The sequence below is a fragment of the Marmota monax genome, unplaced genomic scaffold (assembly GCF_021218885.2).
Source record: "Marmota monax isolate L192 unplaced genomic scaffold, Marmota_monax_Labrador192_F-V1.1 WCK01_AAM20220418_F8-fsc00293, whole genome shotgun sequence".
Classification (NCBI taxonomy): domain Eukaryota; kingdom Metazoa; phylum Chordata; class Mammalia; order Rodentia; family Sciuridae; genus Marmota; species Marmota monax.
In genome coordinates this window covers 911,711-929,582 of record NW_026694586.1, presented here as the reverse complement: position 1 = coordinate 929,582, position 17,872 = coordinate 911,711, and positions in this window count along the sequence as shown.

Genomic DNA, 17,872 nt, shown 5'->3' with positions numbered 1-17,872 from the left:
GGAAAGATACCATATCATAATTTACTATCCTTGCCCAAGTTAATGCACTGGCATACCTAGTGAAATCTTCTCAGGCTACCCAGTTCAAAATAAAACTAAATGATTGGGAGTTACTTGCCAACTTGGAAGTAGAGTTCTTTTGATTTTCTATCCTAAGTATTTAAGTTCTCCGGCATGAATTATCTGGAATCACAAACTAAACAATTACCTAACCCCAACTTTTAACTGCAAGATTATGCAATGCTTCAAACTCATTTAGATACCAGATTGTTACAATAAAAAAATCATCTTTTAGACACACATTTAGCCAAGATCATCCCCAAGAAACAATCTATAATAACCTTTAAAATAGAGAGACCAGATAAGAGAAAAATCTCTCCAGGTTTTTTACTTCCATTTAATTATGACTCCTATCAGTGGCACCATAGATTTCCCATGAGTGGACCAGATGTTTTCACAGAGGTGTAAAATCAAGGGTGTCAGTGTGACTGACTTTACCTATGCATCTCAGGGAACCTAGGCAGATTTTGCTAATTATCCCATGCCTTTCTCAGTCCTACAACCTGAATTGCTAACATTTCTGACCTGCGAAGGAAGGGGAGCATCCAGGAGGAATGGATGTGAGGTTGGGAGTGTTGCATGGCCCATACGGAGGCAAATGTGATTGGGGCTTTCCCTCAGTGCCATTCATCTACCGATCACCCTAGATACCCCTGAGGGATGTCGGAAGGGGGCTCAAGAGAAAGGAACCTTAGGAATCGTCTGAGTGTAGCCCAGACTGGAATTCCGCAGTTGTTCCAAACTCCTTCCTCCACCTCCACGCATCCGAGGCAGATCGGGATTCGGGACACTGTGTACTCATGCCAATTGCTCTCCTGGCCCAGACAGAAAAGTTGGAAGCGGCTTTGGCAGAACCCAACATGCCTGCTCTGTATTGAACAGGTGATTGAGAGCTGCCTAGGCTGGGAAACCTCTCACCCGAGTCTTGAAGAGTGGCGGCTGCACTAATTGCGTTTAAGTAGCCGTCGGGTGCCCACCTTACCCTCCAAAAAGAAAGAGAAAGATGCACCTCAAACAGACATGGGGTGCGTGCACTTACCTCAGTGTAGAATCTCGGTCTGGGATCTCCAATATGTTACCGCTGTTGATTGGTGACGAGTTCTTGCTTCCCCAATGTTGAAGAATAACACCAAAGAAGCATGCCAAGGCAAGGTCAGAGTAGAAATTAGAAGTTTATTAAAGGACAGCAGAAAAGACTTCTCCCGGAGGAAGAAGGGGACCCAAGAGGTGGAATCCCTCAGTGTTTGAAATATGTTATTCCAGGATCTTCTAGCTTTCAGAGTCTGTGTTGAAAGATCAGCTGTTATCCTGATTGGCTTACCCCTAAATGTGATCTGCTTCCTTACTCTTGTAGCTTTTAAAATTCTCTCCTTATTCTGTATGTTGGGCATCTTCATTATAATGTGTCTAGGTGTGGGTCTCTTATGATTTTGCAAATTTGGCGTCCTGTAGGCTTCTAGAATTTGGGATTCTGTCTCATTCTTCAAGTCTGGGAAGTTTTCTCGTATTATTTCATTGAATAGATTGCTCATTCCTTTGGTTTGAAACTCTGTCCCTTCCTGTATCCCTATGACTGTTAAATTTGGTCTCTTGATGTTATCCCATATTTCTTGGATGTTCTGCTCATGGTTTCTTAACAGTCTTGCTGAGCTGTCTATGTTCTTTTCAAGTTGAAATACTTTATCTTCATTGTCTGATGTTCTATCTTCTAAGTGTTCTACTCTGCTGGTAGTATTCTCCATTGAGTTTTTAAGTTGGTTTATTGCTTCCTGCATTTCTAGGATTTCTGTTTGTTTGTTTTTTATAACCTCTATCTCCCTGTATAGTTGATCTTTTGCTTCTTGGATTTGTTTATGTAATTCATTGTTGAAGTGATCTTTCATTGTCTGATTTTGCTGTCTGATGTCTTCCTTGAGACTCCAGATCATCTGAAGCATGTATATCCTGAATTCTTTATCTGACATTCCATCTGCTGCAGCTATTACCTCTTCTAACGTTGAGTTGACCTGCATTGCTTGTGGTCCTTTCTTTCCTTGTCTCTTCATACTTTTTGCGTTCCTTTTTACTTGGTGAAACTGTTGTGCTATTGAATTTCCCCCTATATATTTATATTGGTCTTGTATAGTTGCAAAGTCTCCCTCACAGGCGCGGGCAGCGGCTCTGCCCCTCCTCCAATTGGGGCAATGTGCCTACCACGCCGGCAGGCCGCTGGGCCTGCTCTGCCGGTCGGTAGCAGGTCCGCCTACTTTGCAGGCGCGGGCGGCGGCTCTGTCCCTCTGCGGGCCGCTAGGCTTGTTCTGTCGGTGGTCGCAGTTCTGCCTACTTTGCAGGTGCAGGCAGCGGCACTGCCCCTCTGCAGGCCTCTGGGGCTGTACTGCCAGTGGGTCGCAGGTCCGCCTACCTTGCAGGCGCGGGGGGGCGGCTCTACCCTTTCTCAGGCCACTGGGCCTGTTCTGTCTGTCGGTTGCAGGTCTGGCCTGTTCTGATGGTGGTCACAGTTCCGTCTACCTTGCAGGCGCGGGGGCAGGGGGCGGCTCTGCCTCTCAGAAGGCCGCTGCTCCTCTTCTGCTGGTGGGTCGCAGGCCCGCCTACCTTGCAGGAGTGATTGGAACCTCTGCCCCGCCGCGGGCCACTGGGCCTTTTCTGTCGGTGGTCACAGTTCCGCCTACCTGGCAGGCGCAGGGAGTGGGGGGCAGCTCTGCCCCTCAGCAGGCCGCTGGGCCTGCTCTGTGGGTGGTCACAGTTCTCTCTACCTTGCCGGCGCAGGGGGAGGGGGCAGCTCTGCCTCTCAGCAGGCCACTGCTCCTCTTCTACCGGTGGGTCGCAGGCCCGCCTATCTTGCAGGAGTGATTGGAAGCTCTGCCCCTCCGCGGGCCACTGGGCCTTTTCTTACAAATTTATTTTAAAATTATAATTTAGAGATAGCAATAGATAAAGTACAATTAAATTTTCCAATTAATTATTTAGAAGTTCTATTATCTTCAACCATGGTCCATCCACCAAAAATTCAAATACGAGTAGATCAATTCAAATCACTTAACAACTTTCAAAAGTTATTAGGAGACATAAATTGGATAAGGCCTTATCTAGGCATACCAAAAGGAGAGTTGGGACCTTTATTTGATATCCTAAAAGGTTCATCAGATCCAAATTCACCCCACATGTTAATGCCTGAAGCAAGAAAGAGATTAAAAATTATTGAAACATATATGGAAAATATGCATTTGGATAGAGTTGATATAAGTTTGCCTTTATTATTTATTGTACTACCAACAAAAAATATTCCTACAGGAGTATTTTGGCAAGAAGGTCCATTATTGTGGATATATTTATCTTATTCTCCTAACACTATTCTTACTAGGTATCCTGAGGCTGTAGGACAATTAATACTCAAAGGAATAAAAGCAGCAAAAGGAGTGTTTGGAATTTCTCCCAAAAAAATTATTACTCCATATACTATGGATCAAATTGATGAGTTAGCTAATGAGTTAAATACTTGGGCAATAATTATGTGTAAATCTAATGTTTCATTTGATAATCACTTACTGTCTAATCCTTTATTGTCTTTTTGGTCTTTGCATCCTGTAGTTTTTCCAAAAATGACAAGAAAAACACCTATCATGAATGCTCCAAATATATTCACTGATGGCTCAAATAATGGTACAGCAGCAGTAGTTACCCCTGATCAAACTTTTACATTTTTAGTACCCAAACAATCATCTCAAAAGGTAGAGCTTAATGCAGTATTACAAGCTTTTGTGATGTTTAAAGATTCTGTATTTAATTTATTTTCCAATAGTCAGTATATAGTTAATGCTATAGTATCCCTTGAAGATGCTGGTAGGATTTCCCCTTCCTCTACTGTTTTCTCTTTGTTTCCCACTATACAAAGTCTAACCTGGGACAGAAAAGATATATTCTTTATAGGACATATCAGAGCACATACAGGATTGCCTGGAGCCCTTAGTTTGGGCAATGATTTAGCAGATAAAACTACACATGACATACATATTTTCTCTACAATAGAAGAAGCTACAAATTTTCATAAAAGGTTCCATGTCAATGCTAATACTTTACAAAAGTGTTTTAAAATAACTAAGGAACAAGCTAGACAAATAATAAAACAATGTCAAAATTGTGTGACCTTTTTACCACAAGTTAATCTTGGAGTCAATCCTAGAGGACTGATACCTAACCATATTTGGCAGATGGATGTCACACACTTGCCAGAATTTGGAAAATTAAAATATTTGCATGTTATAGTTGATACTTCTTCTGGATTTTTGATGGGCTCCCTTCATGCCGGAGAAAAAACTAAAGATATTATAGCTCATTGCTTACAAAATTTTGCCACTGTGGGCTTTCCAAAACAGTTAAAAACAGATAATGGTCCTGGTTATACTTCTACCTCTTTTAAACATTTTGCTCATCATTTGGCATTACTCATAAAACAGGAATCCCATACAATCTACAGGGACAAGGCATAGTTGAAAGAGCTCATCAAACTATTAAAATGTACTTATTAAAGCAAAAAGAAGGAATTGGAAAGGGGTATATATATCCCCCAAAGATAAACTTAAAATAACCCTTTTTACTCTAAACTTTTTAAATTTGGATTCATCAGGGCTTAGTGCTGCAGAAAGGCATATGTATCCAAAAAATGTACATAAGCCTAAGGTACTTTGGAAGGATATTCTAACAGGACAATGGAAAGGTCCTGACCCAGTGATTGTCTGGAGTCGGGGTTCTGTTTGTGTGTTTCCACAGGGAGAACAGCAGCCAATTTGGATTCCAGAGAGACTAACCAAAGCAATTTCTACAGACCAAAAAGAAGATGATTTGACCCAAATCCATAACAGCTGATATCCAGAGCTCCAGCTTGGCTATTCTTACATCTGCAACAGTTGTTCTCCCACACCTGGAGGCTAATGAATAATGAACACCATTAAAGCCTATTTCAAATATAAAAAACCTTGGGGCTTGCTTGTGGGAATACCTTCAGATCCATTATGCAAGTTACAGGAAAAAGGATGGGATATCCAAAAAAGAGTCAAACCCAGGTGGTAACAAGGATGTCTTTTTTCAATATCTATTTTATTATTGCCTTTTCCCACATCATAAAGTTCTATTTTATTTTTTGAGCTCATACAGACCTTAATGTTTTTCTGATCAGTTTTATTTTGTGACTGGAGTTTTTAAACATTGCAATGGAGATTTCACCTGTGTACAGCTACAAGGCCTTTCTATTGTCTTATGTGTTGTATGTTATGTGTGCACACTTCTGTTTTGTTTTGTATGTCTGTATGTGCATATGTCCATATATCATATATGAGGAGCACTCATGAAAAAAATGGATCTGAATTTTTTTTTTTTATTCACGTGATTTAAATGGTTTAATTTATATTGGGTAAACAGCTGTTGAGGATTGTTTTAATACGTGCACAAAAAAGGATGTTAACAGATCTGTTTGTTTACTTTCACCTTTCCTTTTCATTATATTTAATAATTCTGTTCAGGATAATGTAAATTGTTCAGAAAATTTTTTTCTTAGTGCCTGTTGGAATGTTACATAATTTTTTTTTGCCATCATTGCCAGAATTCCTATCTTCATCCTAGTGCCGGTGAAGACAAAGATAAAACCAAACTACAGCTTCTTTGATAGCTGTCATAGTAAACTGTATAAACTGATGCATCAATGAATAATAACTCAACAAGTAATGCTCAATCAAGGAATCGATTTACTTTGGGAGGAAATGGACATATTGATAGATCCCTCTGCTTTGAACTGCTTGCAGAACTTGCCTGGACTATGTATCACTTGTATGCATTGTCAACTATCTGTTGGTGCAGCGAATTGTGGTATTGCTGGCGAATCTTTGCTGATGGTGTCACAGGTAGGTGGTACAATTTTTCCATAGGAGCCCTCAATTGGCTTGGTGTCATGGCATTTCTGTATCCTCCCTTCTGCTAGTGATGGCCAAATTTGGGGGCCAACAGAGGTGAGGCAAAGAACCTCACCCCCCCACTGGCACCAAGGACAAATTTGGGGGCCAACAGAGGTGAGGCAAAGAACCTCACCCTCCCACTGGTGCATAGGCCTCTCCACAAGTATGGCTGTATGCTGGACCAGTAGTCAGTGACGGGTAAGATCCAATTGCAGTGGTACCAACCTAAGACAGGAGGCTGACACCTTGAGGTCAGCTCATCCAATGATGGGTAAGGACCATATGTAGTATTGGACATCCTAACAGGCACGGTCCCTAAGCCACATGCTTGGTGTTTAATTAAACAGAAGGGGGGAGATGCTGAGAGCCATAGCCGAGTCTGAATGACGCATGGCATTTTTGCCAGAACAGAGTGGTTGAAAGGTGACTCCAGCAAGCCATTGAGATGATAATGGTTATGTTAAGCTGTGTATATTAGATCCCTTCTGTCCGCCTCAGCCTGATACTTTGGAGTTCGCGGGGATGCCTGGAGAGTTCCCATTGGTTGGGGAAGTCCCGGAGGAGGGATTTCCAGTTGGTGGTTCCTGGAGGAGCCGTGTGGGTGGCATTTGGGAGAATTCCCGGGGAACGTGTGTGGAGTGTGCTGGTGGAGTTCAGAAATAAAGTTTGTTCCTGCTTCAGTGGCTCATGTTTTGTGCCCTGCCAGACTGCGCCACCTGGGTATTACTCCTCATTGCTGAAATGAACTCTTGAGATTCATTTGTCCAAACAGAACAGTGCAATTCAGATGATGGAGAATCCTCTCTTTCCTCTGAATAGTGTTGGTGCCTCATGGCTAAAACCCAGCTTCACTTCCTGGGAAATGGTTATGATCCTTGCCTTTGTGTGTGGACTGGGGCTCTTTCTCCTCTTATTGCCCTGCCTCCAGGGTAATCCATCCTTCCCACCACCAAGGAGGAAGGGAAATTTCAGGAAGGTAAAAATCCCTCAGGCCAGACCCAACAAAAAACAGATTCTCTTTTGTCTTCTCTGCTTTCCGTTTTTCCAAAATAAGTAGAGACCATTAAAAAAAAATCTCAGGACAGAACAGAGAATCACTCTGAGATAGGTGGGGCATGGCAGAAAGAGAGTGTGCACTAGGACTTCTATCTGAAAATCTCAGACCATCCATGTGGTGAACTGCAGATCCTAGAGTGAAGCACACACTGTGACTCAGTGGCTGAGGTCTGGACTCCTGAGAGATCTGAGAACCTCTGGAGAAGGACAGGCCTTAAGCACTGCTCTATCAGTCCTTCTCCTGGAGGGTGTCTCTAGAACAAGCATTTCCTCTGTGTTGGGCTCTGGTCAGGGCTGAGCCCTGAGGGCCTCCATCACCTGCTGGAGAAACCTCTGGCCTCAGGAAGCACAACCCTGCCTGACAGCTGCGAAGAGCTTGTGGAAATGAGTCTGTTCCTGAGTCAAGGATCAGTAACTAAGAACATCCATGGTATATTTTATACAGAAAATCCCCTTTTGTGCTTTCCAAAGGGAAAAAAATGAAGTTTTGCCACTTTAAAAATGTTCTCTGAATAAAAGGTTCTCCACTAGCTATAGAAAGTGATGCTGTTCAGAAACATAGAATGTTTATAGCTGGCCTAAGAAAGCAGAGAAACTAGGATCTAGACACCCCCTTTTTCTTGTTGGTCAGCATCTGAAGGTGAAAAAGGGACAGAGGAAGAAGAGTGGCATTCTGAAAGGTAAGGCTCTGCCCTTCCATTCCAGAGGTGACTTGCTGTCCTCTGTCCCCAAGAGACCAGAGCCATGCCCCAGATGTAACTTGCAGAAACTTGAGAGGGAGGGTCATGGGAAAGAAATCATACTAGAGATACTTCTCAGGTGCCCAGAATGAAGCTGTGGTGGGCCGGGGTGGGTGATGTCCTATAGGGTGGTGTGGGCACTATTGGAGCCATGTTGTCTGTGATCCTGCCAATTATGAGAATCAATCAGGGCCAAGTTCTGTTCCCCTAGGGGGGAAGTCTGAACACCCAAGAAATTCTGAGGCAAGCATAGAAAACAAGTTTTATTTAGATTTCTCTGCAGAAAAGGGGTCCCTGACACATGTATCCAAATAAGTGGGGGTGTCTAGTCCCTTTTGTATTTTAGAATTCCTCTTTCTCATGTCCTCCTTCTCCCTTTTTCTTGCCTCTCCTCTCCCATTCTGCATACATGACCCAAAGGTGGGCCCAAGTTATCCAGGCAGGAAGGTAGCAGCCCAGGAGGCATTAATTAACAACTCCAACAACTCCCTGCAGGGAGGAACAATTCTAGGGCAGGCTACCTTAGCAACAAGTTGTAGAAGTAGTGGGAGGGCACATGAGAGGAGAAGGGAGAAAGACCATTTGATTTCCTTTCCTTTTGAACCAGCCCCATCTTCCTGATGCCATCTACACTGACTGCCATTTGTTCACCCTTCAACCCACATACTTCATCTGGATATGGAAGTAGGACTTCTAGTCAAAGTGTGAACAAGTTCTCATGCCCCTAAGACTGATTCCTCTTTTATATGGCCCAATATTTCTCCCCATAGGGAGTACAATGGGGGCTAGTGGAAGTATAAATAAATGACAAAATGCTACCCCTGCATGTGCCTTGCTATACCTGTCACCTGTCATATGGCTCAAACACTGGTGCTGGCCCTCCAGAATCTACTCTCCCAGTCTGCCCCACATGGACATACCACTCACCCTTCCCTTGTCCAAAATATCCCAGTTTCCATTTTCAGGTTATAGTGATTGCTGGAAGAAATGGAAGTGAATGAAGATCTGCTTTCAATTCTAAAAATGTGAGTAACTTTCTATTTCTTCCTGTGTCCTTCCCACTGCCTGTGATAAGATCTGACAACACAAAGCTCTCATGGGGGAGTGCTAAAGCTCTGGGTTTTTGGAGAGCAAGGACTTTAGAAATTCAGGGTGTAGGTAGCGTGGAGCCATGGGCCACAGGTGCCCACCCCCTCCCTACTAGTCCTACCTCATGGCCCCATCTGATCCTGGCTGCAGCCTGAGCCTCCTATTTCTTGAGCCACCTAGGGAATTGCCATGATGACAGCAGCTTTCACCAGCTCTTAAAAGGAGATGACCCAGATGAGATGTGTAAACCAGAGTCAGCTAAAGTGCACCAATCAGTTACACTGCCTATGTAGGATGCTTTGGCCACTTCCTTCTTCCTTTTGGCTTCCTTGATTTCTTTGAGCAAGTAACACTGCTCCTGGCCTTTAATTTGTTAACAAACCTAATGACTTCCTCAGTTCAGTGTGACTGTTGAGTCGCACTAAATCCTGAGTGCCTCTCAGTCACCAGAGTCTGTGATTCCTCTAGAATGGCATTCATCTCAGCCTTATGAACTTTTCTTTCTTCCATTTCATGCTCCTGATCCCAGAGACCACCCTCCATCTCTGCAGGCCTCAGCCTGACTCCTCGTCAGTGTGAATCAATGACACGCTCACTAGGCATGAACCCAAACAGCTCTTCTCCACCCAACAACTATTGGGTGCTTTCTCCTGTGCCAAGGCCATCTCCTGGCTCATTGTCATCTCCTGGCACACTGCCTTCTCCTAGCCCATTTTCAACTCCTGTCCCATTGTCATCTCCTGTCCCAGCAATCTCAGGCCATATTCTCCCCACCTGTTCCCACATCTCTCTCCTGGTGGCAGATGGCTGCCAGAGTCTGGGGCCTCTCCCACTCCCCACACAGTAAATCCAAGAGAGATCATTCTTTCACTCACCAGAGGATTCATTCTGGGGAACCACCCACTCTCACAGGTAGAGGTTGAAGGGACTCTTTCATTAACCCTGATGTCCAGAAATTATTGGAGATACCGATCAGCAAGAGAGCAGAAAGGAAAATTTGTAATGTGAAGACAAAAGATGAAACAGTCTACTCCCTGTATTCTCAGGGAAGCAAAGTTAAGTCACTGGATAGGGAGAAGGACATTACCATCCCACAACATTTCTGGAACACAAAAGGCAAGCCAGAGAAGCTTTCTGTTCCTCAGCAGCTCTTTTACACCAAGGTCCTGGGAGATGTTTACAGCAGAAATGCAGCCAGCACTTTTGGGGCCTCCCTATTCTGCAAAGCAAGTCCCTGGTGGCTACTGTCAGAATGTCTGGGCCCTCAGCAGAATTTTCCTCCATTGCATTCAGTGAAGTACCTAATTACATTCCAGGGCAGGTGTAAGCTACACTCTTCCTCTCAGATGCTCCACCCTCTTGTCCAACTCCAGTCTGTGATTCCATCCTTACCCTGGTGGCAGTCCCCATCATTGGCTCATATCCTCCATCAGAAACATCTCACATCATCTCTCCCAAGCCTACCATGTCATCTTCCTCTTAATGCTGCCTGTGGATTTCCATGTTCCACAGCCAAAAGGAGACCCAGTTGCTTTCCCCTTCTTCTATTCAACACCTTGAATGTCAACATTTGAGGAAACAAATAGAAAGTAGAGAGGCTTTACCTTGTTTGGTCCAAAAGTTTCTGAACATCTTTAGCCATCTCACTTCTGAGAACAGGGCCTCCTGTGACCACAAGCCCATCAACATGCCCCCAGGGGATTTCCTCAGCCTTGAGCTTCAGGAAAAACTAGAGCAACACCTTCAGAAGAGGTTCATGCTACAACAGTATGGACTACCACCCAATATCTACCAATTTCTGAATCTGACAGAATCCTGGGACAACATCCCAAGTACAGGTCAGGACAATTGTGAGTCTCCCTGGAACTCAGTGATTCCAGACAAGAGCAGCTCTGCTGAATGAGACTGGTTCAGAGAGGTCAGTGATAATCCAAGAGGGCATGATTCCTGTGAGTGTTTGTAATTCCAGGCTTGGCACACACCATGTCTGTGTCCCACCTGAAAGTTCAAAGACTCAGAAGGTAACTTGGGATGGACCAAACTTAAAAGGTTGGGGAGCCTTCAGGAACACCTCCCAGGAGATCTCCCTCCTTGATGTTAGCACTGTGCAGATGCCAGAGGCATGTGTTACAAGTCTAAGAGTAAGGCACAAGTGGGGCCTACCCCTCAAGGTCCTTAAGCACATAAATATCTTGAAGATGAGAAACTCTGTGGCTTCATCATCTCCACAGCCTTCCCTTCCCTCTACAGCCTCCTGTAACTCCAAGGTTGACTCCATTGCCCATAATGCCAGGGTCCTGGGAAAATCCATTCAGAGAGGTCCAGGGTTGAAGGAGATAGCACAAACTTCAGTTCCCACCCAGAAAAGTCCTCTTTCTGGACCCTCTTTTGAGTCCCTGAGCAGAACTACATATGGTGACAACTGTGGGATTTCAGATGCTCCTTCAACTCTACACAAGGGCAGCCTGCCCTCTCAGCACCACACTTATATTCTTGTGGGCAGAACCTGGCACAATGATACTGTCTTGGGATCTTCAAGAGATAGCTGGAACCAAGCCCAAGTCTAGAAATGGATACATGAGTCTCCGGGGAGTGGAGGTGTGAGCTCACAAGTCTCGTGCCACAGCATGTTATCACTTCAGGTATTTTTAAATTTTTAAAATCTGAAGAAATCAGAGAGCTAGAGTATGAGGAGGAGGAGTCTTCTGACTGGAGAATCAACATGAGAATCAGGAAGATGTCAAATTTCCTAAATGTTGATATTCATCTGGGAAATTTAGAATCTCAGAGGACCAGTAAAAGACCCTCCCCTTCTAGAAGTTCTAATTTACAGAGCCAAGAATACTCATGCCTGAAAGCACACACTGAGCCAGAGAACCAGCCTCAAGAACAGGTTACTGGCATCATCCTGCAAGCCTGTGCCACTGACATTTTTCATCAGAACTGTGCCCCTGAGTGTTGGGGTTTAAGTGTGCAGAGTTTAGCTCCCTCAGGCCTGACATTTTGCAAGAGCTGTGGCTGTGATTTAGGTCAGCTGAGGCAAACCTCAGCTAGGAGGAGGAAAAGTTCTCTTCCCCTTATCACAAGTCACGAGTTCTGCATGGTTTGGCCAAGAGGAAGAAGCTTCCTGCATACTTATCCTGGGAACAGTACATTCTGAAGAAACAAATGCATCCTCAGAGGACTAGATAATGTCTACAAAGAACTTTAGGAGGGTACTTTTCAAACAAACAGGAACAATTTGAATCTGGCTCTGTGTATCCACTGAGGCATGATATTTGGACAATGTGGGTAAAGTGTTATTGAAGAATTGCTTGCTTTGTTAGAAGAAGTGTATAAAAGGAACTTGCAAATAAACTTCAGCATGCAGTTGCGATTGCTGCCTTGGCTCTGCATCCCCTGTGTCCCGGTTATTTTGTGACCCTTACCCAGGGACCCGAACGCTCTAGACGTTCACACCAGAGGTGCTCCTGGCTGCAGACATCCTAGCTTCCCAGGAGAGATTGTCCAGCTCCATAAGCATGTCCAGTAGCATTTCATCAACTTCTCAGGGGCTGTATGGACTATTGACCAGTGAAGACAGCAAAAATGCAAGATCCCTGAACTCCAGGATTCATAGAAGAGCAGGAGAAATATAATTAGAATAACTGCCAAGAGGGAGGACAGTGTGTGGCCCAGGTAAAAAGCACAGGAAGAAAGGATTTCAGAAGGGAGGCAATCCTGTGCAGAGGAAATGGATCCCTCTGTCCCTCTGTCATGAAGGAAGAAGACACTGTGGGGGACAAGTCCTCCCAGGCTCTTTTAAAGAGAAAATTTGAGGACAGAATGAGAAACTTTCTTCAGAATATTTTCTGCAGTAAAGCCAAAAGGCTGGCAAACTCCTTACCCAAATCATGACCCCATCAACTAATACCCAAATCTAAGGGTCACTCACCATCCAACTGCTTACAGGCAATGGGGTGTCAGAAGCCCAGACACTCATGACCACCGTTGGATGGATCATAGAGCAGAAAATGAAGTTTCATCATGAACATTCTGCCTCAAATAAAAACATAGTTAAAGAGGTACTCCAGGCCCCTATGAGTAGACAATCCCATTATTCTAGGGGTTCCTCCTCCCCAGAACAAAAAAGAGTGATGTGTGCTATCGTTCCTGGTCACCAGGCCAGTCCAAGGGACCACAGCCATCCTCTGAACAGGTGGATCAGAAACAAGGACAACAAGCATGCCTTGCTGTTCAAGGAGTCTACATCTCTGCCCAGCCCCTGCCAGCAGAGGACCAGGGTGGCAGGTATGTTGGACCACAATGTCCACTGTCCAATGCACTACACTCTTCAGAAATGTTTGTTGTCTCATCAACATCAGCATGCTTTTCACTCTTGTCCTGCTGGGAAGAAGTTTTTCCCATAATAAAAACCATACTGAGAAAAACTGTCCTCATGTGAGCCCAACCTTTGTTTGATAAAGGCTTCTTCCTAATGAGGTGACAATTGCTTAATAACATTTTTTAAATCAGTGTTTTTCTGGGTCATAGGGAAGGAGGTCATGTCTGTTCTTCATTACACTGCTTTGTAGAAGAGACTGGACACGCAGGGGGGTGACAGTGGCATTGAGTACCCACCCTTAGGTCAGATCCCCCTGTTTTGTCTTAAGAATAAAGACTTGATCATTACAGAAATAATACAATGCCTTTGGGACTCGTCAAAATGGGCAATCCCACAAGGACCCCTCCCTAAAGTCTAAATAAAAGAGCCTTTCCTCCATCCTGAACTTTATGAGGCTGTAGGGATTTGGGTACAGGGTTACCCTGGAACTTAGTAGCTTCCCATGTTCAGGAAAGTTGGGGAGAGAGGGGTAGTATCCAGATCCTGAGTTCAGAGGTGGCTGGAGAGTTCTGGCTAGTGGATACCTTGGTGGGAATCAGAGGACACCTGCTCTGAGAATCCCTGCCTTATGGAGCCTAACATGGAGATGGGCCTTGCCAGCTCTTATTAGCTCAGGGTGCATGCCATGGCCATGTCACCTGCTTCTTCTTCTGCCTTCCTCACTTTCCAGAGCAGTGTCAAGAATGGAGATTGTAGATTGGTGAGTGAATGTCTGGATGGGAACTGTAAGTTGGCTACAAAGGGCTATCACTTGCAGCTCACCATCCCTCAAACTTCCTTAGAGCTGACACAAAAATGCATCCACTAACCATCTGACAGTGGGGCAGAGAGTGCAGAAAATGGGATATGGAGAATTAAAATGGAGCCAAAGAAAGAGGCAGAGTAACATGGGGATACCACAGATGGTATGGTGGATGGGAAGCCTTTATGCTATTACCAGCCACCAACCTGAGGGAGGAGACATTATGGACTCACCCTGGCCACACTCAGACCAAAAACCTGGAGAAGCCTGTTGAGCAATAACACAGCCTAGAGAGGAAGCAAACCCTCTGGTAGGGAATATTCATTTTCTGACATTATATTGAACAGGGCTGCAAGACTTTTCCTCTTTAATTATAGAGGGATGAGTTAGCAATTGGAGTAGCCAGGACTAGGGAACTCTAGCTGTGACTTCCAGTTTCATGACCTATAGACATACACATGGCCCTAGCACCACTTCTGCTGTGGAAAGGCAGAGATCTAAAAAGGTCAAAGAAGTATCCTGGGGTCACAAAGCAAGATTCTCTGGGATTCCAGAACTTATTGTCCCCAGACTAGAGAAGAGGTGGTTCAGTTAGAACTTATCATGTGAGGGCAGTGACTTGTCCAAAAGGGAGGGGTAAGCTGGGTGGGGGGGAAACCAGCAGACTTCTCTGACTGCACTTGTCTTCCAATATAAGCTGCTTCTTCCCAGGGCCTGTCCACATGGGAAAGCAGGTAGGCCCCACAGAAGGAGAGAAAAAGCCATATCTGATGATTGTTTGATGCTGTGGCCCATCTGGGGAAGGGAGCAGCATGGCTCCAGGGCCCTCTGCCATTTTTGTTCCCTGATGGGGAGGCCTATACCACAAAGTTCCACTAAGACATATGACACAGGCATAATCCTGATCTAATGCCTGAAAGTAACCCACATGTAAAGCCAGGTAGTCCCTCCCAGTGTGAGAACAGGCCCTACAAGCCAACCCTGAGCCAGGTCCTGTGCCTTTTATGATTAGAGCAGACCCCAGAGTGGGCCTAGAATCAAGAAAAGACTTAGGCACAGAATGAGCTAGGACAGAGTCAGGTCCTTGAATCTGGCTCTTCTAGGCTCTCTCAAGTGCAGAGGAGCTGGATGTGGATCCCAGGGATCCTGAGGGGGGATAATGCCACAGACAGTGATACTGATGGACAGACAGAAGCATGAGGGAGGAAGTCCTGTTGTTCTCTGCTTCTGCCAGCTTTGTCATCTAAGAGGGACAGTAATTCCAACAACCAGGAGACATCCCAGAGACCCCCACACAGACACGTCACAGAATCCTCTGTCAGACACAAGTAAGATCCCTATATACACATAGCCCTTCACAGACCCAACTTAAAGATGGCCACAGAGACCACCACAGAACTTCCAACAGGGCAGTCACAGAAACACAAGGACCTGCCTCAGATATAGCATGAACTTCAGGGTCCTCACACAGAGATCTCACAGAACCCCTCACACAGACCTCCCAGAGGAACCTCTAGCAGAGATTTGTACAAGAGAGACCTCAGAGACCTAACACAGAGTCTCCCACAACAAACTTTCACTGCCACATGGTCCTCGTGCAGTGATCTCTCACAGAGACCTCCCAGAGTTCTAGACCTTGGGGAAACATCTCCACAGAGAAGTCCTATAGATTTCCTTAGCTAGAACCAAGAGATAGAACAGAGACATTTCACACAAACACATTGACCTCATGAAGGGCTGTCATACAGAGACCCCTACAGAATTATTTCTCTTTTAACTTACAATTTAAATTCCCACAGGGACTCAGAACTCCCAAAGGGACTGAACAGAGACCTTTCACAGGAATTTTCTACAGAAAACCCCACATCATTCTTCCTTCATGTGAAACCCCTTAGCCAACTGGAAGCACAAGGAGGACACCAACCAAACCCCTGAGACACTGTCAACATGGCCTCCCAAATGACATTTTCTGCTTGGGAAAATCCTCAGGATCTTCTGTTCCTTTGTAATGCCATTGCCTCTGAACAGAAGAACTGCAGATTCCAAATGCAGACTTAAAAAATTCCTTCCTATACAGGTTTTCACTAGCCTCAACTATGACCCATAGTTTAGAGAATCACAAATTTTAAACATGAATAAAATGCAGCCAACATCCAGTTAGAGAAATCATCTTATTTGCCAGTATTAGTTATTATCTTCTCAAATGTATAAATGTCACTTTATCTCACTGGAGACAAGAACTGAATTCTGTATTGTTGACTAGTTTAGAAATATGATAAACACCTATAGCAAATGGACTATAGGAATGATATGAACCAGCAAAGAAGCATGTGAACTCACATCTACTTCCCAGAGGCTGAGCAACCACACATTATCCTAGGCATCCACACAAACACAAGGTGTGCAGAAAAGATGGAGTGGAATTCATGGAGTTAAAAATGTAAAGTGAGAAACTAGAAAACAAAAGGAAAGAAGTTTCCACTAAGAGAAGTGAGCAGTCTCTCCCCTCCACCTCCTCCCCCCACCCCCCCACACACATACAAATATACCACAAGTTGAGGAATTGCTACACACTAGGCACTATAGTTAAAGTGGATTAAATTGTGAATTAAAAGAGAAATAATATTCTGCTATTATGAATTATATACTGCAGCACAAAAAAAAACACAAAAATACCCCAAATCCCTCAACCATCCAGGTGCAACTACAATGAGGGACTATAACCACTGGCTTTAGGAAGGGAACTGACAGGCCCTCTCTGTGATGAGACTTTGCCTTCTGCCCTCATCCCTCAGAATCATGCTCCACAGGTGCAGGCCTGGAACACATCACAGTCATCTGGGGAGACAGAGGGAATGGCTCAGTTTCCTACATCTGGAAACAGATTATAATGTCAGAAACACAAGTTGGAGAAACAGACCACATGGACGCTCTGAAATATCCTCCTCATCAATAGGCCCACATCCTTCCCTGCCCTCCCCCTTCTTTCCTTCCTTTATTGTTTACAGAGCCACCAAAATCCCAGCAGAGAAAGTCAAGTGATCCATACCTTCTTCAAAATCCTCCTGTGCAACTCACTGGGTTAGAACTACCTCAGGTTCTCACCCAGTACCTCAAAGTCCAGCAAGATACAGTCCCTGGGGGCTCTGTGGCCTCACTCTCACCATGACCCTCCCCCATGGCACTCAACCTATGCTGGGTTTTTTCCAGAACCATTCTGGAAGCTCTTCCTTCCCTGAAACCCTGATTGATTTCCCTGTGCTTGGAATGCCCACTCCCCAGTGCTACAGGGATCCTTCCCTTCTGAATGGGCTTATCCTTGAGAGCCCATCTCAAAGAATCTTCCATGCTCCCCAGGAGAGCTGGGTCTGTTCTTCTTAGTCCATGTCCCTTCCTGGCCCACTGCTATCCACAGCATTTATGTATTTACTCAGGTCACACCCCTTCCCCTAAGTACAAGGTCATGGAAAGCTGTGTGCCAGAATCAGGCACTTGGAATATGTCTCTAAATAATGCATGAGGGCATGAATGGATTCCATGGGAAGTAGGAACTTAGGGCTAGAGGTGACCTGGACTTGTCCTTAGAAAGCAGTTAGAGACACTCTAAGAGGTGATTTCCCTGAGCCCAGAAACCTCCTCTCAGAATGAGCTCATGCTGGTCTCTGGTGGCAGGAGGATAATACGATGTCTCCAGCAGTAGATTTGATGGGCTGCTGTGCAGAGGCTTCTGAACTTATGGCATCCTATATTACTTCAGTGAGGAGATACAGAGTGTTGGTGGAGAGGCCTGGAGAGCTGAAGGAACTGTGCATCTCTTTGTCATCAAGATTACCGGGGCCTGATCCTAGTGTCCTGG